Genomic DNA, 7,308 nt, shown 5'->3' with positions numbered 1-7,308 from the left:
TTTGTCCAAGCTGAGGAGATGTGATTTTCTAGTCGTCTATTTATAAATCCTTGACAGAGAGAGCGCCAAGAAGACGTGATTTTCAATTCCTCCATTTATAAATAACGGACAGAGAGAGAGAGAGAGACGTGATTTTCAATTTTGGATTGCATGGAAAAACATTTCACGGTAAAGTTTTCTTTGGAATTTTTTTTCTTTCCACAATTTAGAGGGAAATAATATCATTATGGTTCATGTAGAGAGATATATTATTATAAATTGAAGGTGCTTCTAGAGAAAAATTGAATAGGATTGGTTCAAGCTATTTTTTCATGTTTTCATGTGTAAAAACAAGTAGGAAATTTTAAAAATATTTTTCCTTTCCAAACTTTTCCTGAAAATTCCTACAATCCCAATAAGGCCTTAATTTATTGAGACATCCCTCTAAATTAACTATAATCATGTTGTTTCCCTACAAATGCGGAAAGAACAAAAAAAATCCTTAGAGGAAATGTTTTTCTTGCGATCGAAACAGGGTTCGAGGTAAATGATACTTCCACCCTTTTATCCACATTGTCACTCCCTTCGAACTTGTTTTTTCTTCATTTTCAGAAAAGATTAACAAAAGAGGGGTGGAAATATCATTTCCCTTTCTAATATTACTATTAAGATTAAATTAAGGTATGTAAGATGATACCTTTCCATGTGTTTAGCTACAAGCCTACAAGTGATTATTTTAGTGATTATTTTAGGCTTTTGACATAATTGGGTCAACTTAGGAAGTAAATACCTCCCTCGGTTGCCCTGATAACCAACCTTGGATCCAAGATGACAAGACTTTGCGTGTGGTCAAAAACTTCGATCTAGGGGGGATCATGACTCGACCCACATGATCCTAAGCCCGTGTCTAAACATCATCCAATGCGTAAGATTGTGTTGAAAAATTCAACTCTTTGGATCCACTTAGAAAAACCCTGAGATCCAAGGCATGTTTGTTATGGAATTAGAGATTCGATTTTGAGTCTAAAACTGATTCTTAGCCAAATGAGGCATTTGGTTCGGTGTAGTTAATTTGGATCTTTGCTGCGATGTGGAATCGATTTGAATCCAAAATCAATTGTACTTAAATGCCCACTATTAAACATGCCTTCTTTAGGGTTCTGCCAAGAAAAGCTAACCGTTGATTTTTGTAGTCATCTACCTTACACATGAGATGTTCCTTCAAGACGAGACCAAGATCATGTAGGTATCCTTATGATGGTCTGTAATATTAAGTATTGGATTTTGAGTCCAAAATTATTGAACTTAAAATTAAACGTAAATTTGAGTCCAATCATCAGTTTTGGACTCACTAATTAATTGCTTCTCAAAATCCAAAACAAATAGGGCCTAAGCAATTCAAACCATTAGATCAATGGACTTTCGTTTGTTGAGTGTGATTCCAACATTAGGTTAACTAAGTCAGGAGGTTGGAAACGAAACCGGTTTGGAATTAGAGGGGCGAGGGGCAAGCATGGTTTAAAATTTCGACCGAAAACCGAAATTTCGGATTCTGTGCCCCACGATGAATGAAATTTCCTTAGATTTTTTAATTCAATATTTAATCTAATGTATTCCATTCCGTTCATAAGGAAATCAGATTCAGGCAATCCAAGTGCATTGATTTTTTAAGATAAAATTGTCCAAGGAGAGTAACCAAGGATTTCTATTACCGGGGAAAGCAACCCCAATAGAAAAATGTCAATATCAAATCAACGGGAAAGGAATGAAGATCTCTCTCTATCATAAGAGATTATTTGCCTAAAAAAATAAGAAGTAAACATCTTGGTGGCAAATTTGCAGACCCTCATTTTAAGGAGGAAGAGCCGCCTATGGAATAATTTATATTCAATAAAGATGAATGATAGAATGAAGGACTCCCTTGCAAAAGTCAGCTTAAAGGACGCCCCTATTGGCTGATTTCTTAAAAATCAACATGGTTTGGACTTTTTTAGGCGCCATCCTACATTTTTAGGCGCATCACCATGTTGACTTTTAAGACATTAGCCAACAGGGGCGCCCTTGAAGCTGATTTTTGCAAGGGTGCCCTTTATTCTATCATTCCTCATAAAAAATCAAATGAATAACTTAAAGCCAGCTATGAGGTGGATCTTCACGCCTGAAAACTATGGCCGCCCATTGTGATTTGAAAAATCGGCTTAATGCTCTCTAATAATAAATAATAAATAATTATATAATATAGTTTAACTAGGTTTGAGTTTGGAAATGAGAAAGAATCATCATTGATTGTAACGTTGAAGTTTTCTTCTTCTCTTTGACATTGCACCAAAACTATGCAATATATTTTGTAGGGGTGTCAATGGATCCAAACGGTCTGAATGACCGTCCGAATCCGAACCTTAATGAACGGGATCTAAACATATGAATAGGATTTATGGGCATATTTCGGATCATCAAATCTAGGATCCAAAAAAATTTGGACTGTGTACGGGCACGCCACAGATGCCCTTTGGATAGTCACGATCCGAAATGGTTTCACGAAGGAAAAGAGAGGGATTTTGTTCTTTATGCATCATATTATTTGATAATAGTTATACATTATATTTGTGTATATAATTTTGATTAGTTTTATTGTTTACAAGCATTATTATACACATAGATTAAACATAGATTAAATTTTAATTTAGTTGAAGAAAGTGCATAGAGACACACTAATAGTGGACTGCCATTCTATCATTTTTTTTTAAAATTAATTGTTTACTTACCTTAGTGGGACATGATAGGACACTCCGATGGACGGTCCGAATTAAAATGGCTCGTGATCATGACATGGAAAGTAGGATCCAAAGAACAATCCGACTCCGACCCGACCGATAAGAAATTTGAATGGATCGTGACTGTGACATAGGTGGAGCCGTTCACACCCCTAATATTTTGGGTCCCCATTGGAATGTAGGTGGGCCACAGTCTTCCACCAAGTAGCATTGTGACCTGAGGTAGTCGTGCCAAAGCATACTTCTAGGAAATTAAGGTATAATCCAAATTTGCCACGTCAAACTTTGCCAGAAATGGATGATTTTCTCAAATTCGTAGGGACCCCACTTAAACATTTTCTTTATGTGGATTTCAAGAGGTTGGCTTAGGTGCTTGCCTTGTCAAGCTTGCAAGGAAAACAAAAATAACATAATTTGCGGTCCAACTGGTCCAAAATAGTTTTGCAATATTCGAGATGGTATTTGACCATCGATTTTAGGCTTAAAAAAGTCTTATAAGACAAAATTATTTTGAGCTTTGGTTTTTTAGTGACTTGATTAAGAGTTTCCTCCGTTCGGTTGCTTGGTTTTTTTTTTCCTAGGATTTATGTGGGAGAAAATTTAGTGGTGACATAAGCAAAATCTTGTCTTGAAAATGGTGGTCTCTCTTTCTCTCTCTACCCTCTCTCTCCACTCATCATAATATCTTTCTCTAATCAATGCTTGTTCCCTATTTTGTCTCCTACCTTTACCCACATAAATCCCAGGAAAAAAAAAAAAAAACCCGGCAACCAAACGGAGTCGACTTTATGAATTGGTCGTGAATTAGCCCTTCTACAACTACGTGTATGACAAATGTAAATAATTGAGGAATGCTGGATTGGAGGGTTCTATTTGAGAACACGAGCGTCTTATTGGCAATTTACAGGAGCATGGCAATTTGCTAGTGGTAGGAATAGAAATGTTTGGCCCACTTGTGGGACCCACAAATCTTTCTTTTATAGTAGATTGGTTGTTGGCCCTACTACATGTTTAGAATAATTATAGATCTACCCTATACAAATAAATGAATAAAAAATGAAAATTTATAAATCTCATTTATAAATGCATCTTCTTCTCAACAACCAGGCGAGTCAATCCAAAGTTTTCTACTTCAGAATGTGAGAACCAAAATGTTTTAAGAAAAAATTAATTACCAAGTTGCAAGCTCTATGCGAGAGTATGGCCAATAGTCTAAAACTACACACATCAATGCTGTTAGTGTTGGTATTTTAATATAAAATTAAATTTTGAGAAATGATATTCCCCACCCCCCTAACCGGATAAAATCCCCCGCATCTGACGGTTTTTCTGAGAATGGTTCACCATTAGGATAAATTCACCCTCTTTAACGTTTTTCTTTGCCTTTAAAACTTAACGAAAAGCGTTACCGATTTTATCCGTCCAGGGGGAGGGAGTGTCCTTTTCTACATAAAGAGGTTTAGTGTTTCAAAAGTTTGCTTTAATTACAAAACTGCCATCATGCTTTCGAATAATGAGTTTTCACTCTTCCCTCCCAAAGTGAATAGTCCACATTGGAAAGTGGAGAAAAATTTCATTATATGTAGCATTCCACAATTTCTTGACTACTAAGCACCCATCTTACAAGTTTTTCTTTCCATTTGCCATAACATTTCCACTTCCCTTTTTTAGTCGAGTAAAGGAACTGAACAGCCTAAGGAAAATTAAGTTGTATCGTAATGCCCCCGGGCTCTACTTCATTGGGATATAAAATAGGCATAAGAATTCACACCTATTTTTACGAGGGAAAATGAAGGCCATATTTGTTTTAGTGGAGTGATAAATCGACCCCCATATATCTTAAATCGACAACCTATGTGTCTTTCAACCTCAGAGGAGAGAGAAAGACACAGGGGTCGATTTAAGATATTTGGGGGTCAGATTTATCGCTGCCCTTGTTTTACGCCCATTTTAACAAAAGAAAGAATTCACTCCTAATTTTACGTGGGAAGGTAGAGGCAAAATTTGTTTTACGCCCATTTTTACGTTAGAAAGAAATAGAGCCGTAGAATAGTGACAAAGTGTTCTTCCGAATCTGTGGTCAGGTCCAGAATGGGGTCCATTCAGATTGTGATGGACCCATCTGCTGTGCTGAAGGTAGGGTGAGAACGCTTCTGGGTGCAACTGGGGTCGGGTTCGAGTTGAACCCGACAAAAAAAAGTCAGGTCGAGTTGAGTTGAACTCGGGTCGGGTTGGAAAAATGGTTTCTTCGGGTCAGGTCGGGTTGAACCTCGACGGGTTGGAAATCAGGTCGGGTCGGGTGGGGTTCGGGTCCGAGTTGCACCACTAGCTTCCGCGGACCCATCTCAATCCGACACACCGGAACAGATCCGCCTTTGTACAGTCCCAAAATGCCCTCATAAAAACTCGTATTCCCTTGGAAATAATTCCACATTTGTAGAGATCTAAACCAGAGAGAGAGAGAGAGAGAGAGAGAGAGAGAGAGAGAGATGGAATCAACTGTAAGCAGAAGCGGGGGATTTCTGGAAGGGATGTACAGGGTTCTGATGCGCAGAAATTCCGTCTATGTCACTTTCGTCATAGCCGGGGCTTTCGCCGGAGAACGGGTACCATTTTTTTTTTTTGGGTCATCGTCTTCAAAATCTTCTTATGATTCTGTTTCTACAAAATTTCTGTATACTAATCTTGTTTCTATTGAATTACGATCTCAAATTATGGAAAATGATATGGATTTTATTCTGTTTTACTTGTTTCAGATGGATTAATGGAACATTTCATATCAAAGTAAAGGGTTAGGGTTTCATTTTTGTATCACTGAAAGAAGGGAAAATGATGAGGATTGGATTTTGTTTTTCTTTCTTGCAGATGGATTGATAGGAAAATTTTATATCAAAGGAAAGGGCTTGGGTTTCTTTTTTTTTTCTTTCTTCACATGTGCAATCATCTCTATCTCTGTATTAGGTTTTCGTTTATATTCTGTTTCTGTGCGACTTGATTCTAGTTCTTTTGGACATTGACATGAGACATAGTATTGATATGGTTAAATTGATGAAGTGAACAATTGGAATTGAGGTTTTCGAATATGTTCTGTATTAGAGTTTCGTTTTCTTTTGGTGTGAAATGATTTACTGTGCATCAGAGATAAACAAAAAAGAACCATTCTTCTTCAAGTCATTGTTTCCCATTTATGTCCTTGCTATTGCTAAGTATTAATATGACAAAAAAGTAAACTTCAATACTCCATTAGCTCATGTGCAAGTTAATATCTTGCGCCGTTCATCAAGCCCTCTTTGAATGCATCATTGTTCCGTGGTTGAAGAAAGTCGACTCTAATGAGTTTGAAGGATGTTTTGAGAAAATTCTTTCCATTGACCTAGGTACTTCGAGTGGAGACCCGTTTCGATTTTCATAAGCTTTCCACTAAGGATTGAGCATAGTTGCCGATTCTGTTGCTGTGGGCATTCCTATTTTCTTCTGTAATGGAGAAGTGCAGAACCTATTTTGGTGTTACATTTTGAAAAAGATGCATTTCGAAAAAGACACGATCAATATTTTAGTGGGTTAAACAATTTTACAAAATAGAAGAAGATAAGAATAACAGGAAGAAAAATAATGGCAAAACATAAATACATATTATATTAGACTTACCATTGTTAGGGAGACCAAGTGCCTAATAATGATGTGGGTAGTGTGCGAAGGAAGTTTGGGGGCTACTCCACCGAAGATATTATTCGTAACCAGAACATTGTTACAAAAGATTGAATGAAAAAGGAGAAACCTTGGCCAAAGTGGTCTCCCCCATCCTCCAATCTGCAAAAGTTCAATTTTGATGCCTCGTTGGTGGACAATTCAGTCCGTGCTTATTTGTGTTTGTGCGCGCGCGTCATTTGGAACCACTTGGCTGAGAATATCTTACCTTTTTCTGGCCCAGCAAAAAGGATTGATTTAAATTAGGCAGAGATATACACACTCTTCACATGTATCAGTCTGATTGACAGTCATGTTGGTAACAGAGCGGTGCTGGTCGAGGGTGACTCATCGAATGCCATATCGTGGCTCAAGGGCAACTCTTTGGGACCTTGGAGATTTATTGACATTATGAATGATATTAGAGAGTTCTGCTTATGTAACTCTCACTTGTTTTTTTCCCTGCATCCCTTGCAGTGCCATTGAGTTGGCCGTCTTGCTTGCCAAAAATGGTGCGTCCAGGTCTATATCTATTTAGGGCAATCTCTGCGCCCAATGTACTTTTTGTGTTATGTTGTTTCTGTTTTTCGATCAATAAACAAAATTGTTAACATCGATCTAAAATTTACATAATGTCAGTCAGATCTATGTAATCCACAAAGAGAGCATTTTGTTTTATTTAACCCTCCCTCCTCAATTTTGGTATTAGTTTTAAAACAAGTGGGTCCGTAAGGGCATCTGAATTTTCTAAGAAAAATTGTAAAAGATGTACTAAAATAAAAAGATAGAACTGATTGAAGAAAACCAGAACACTAGAAACAGTTCATAATGTCTAAAATCGACTGAAACAGGCTGTAAGATCTAGTAT

Source organism: Tasmannia lanceolata, unplaced genomic scaffold (assembly GCF_043159265.1).
Source record: "Tasmannia lanceolata isolate RefF3 unplaced genomic scaffold, GAP_Taslan_0.1 ptg000007l, whole genome shotgun sequence".
Taxonomy (NCBI): Eukaryota; Viridiplantae; Streptophyta; class Magnoliopsida; order Canellales; family Winteraceae; genus Tasmannia; species Tasmannia lanceolata.
Note: the sequence above shows the minus strand (reverse complement) of the source record.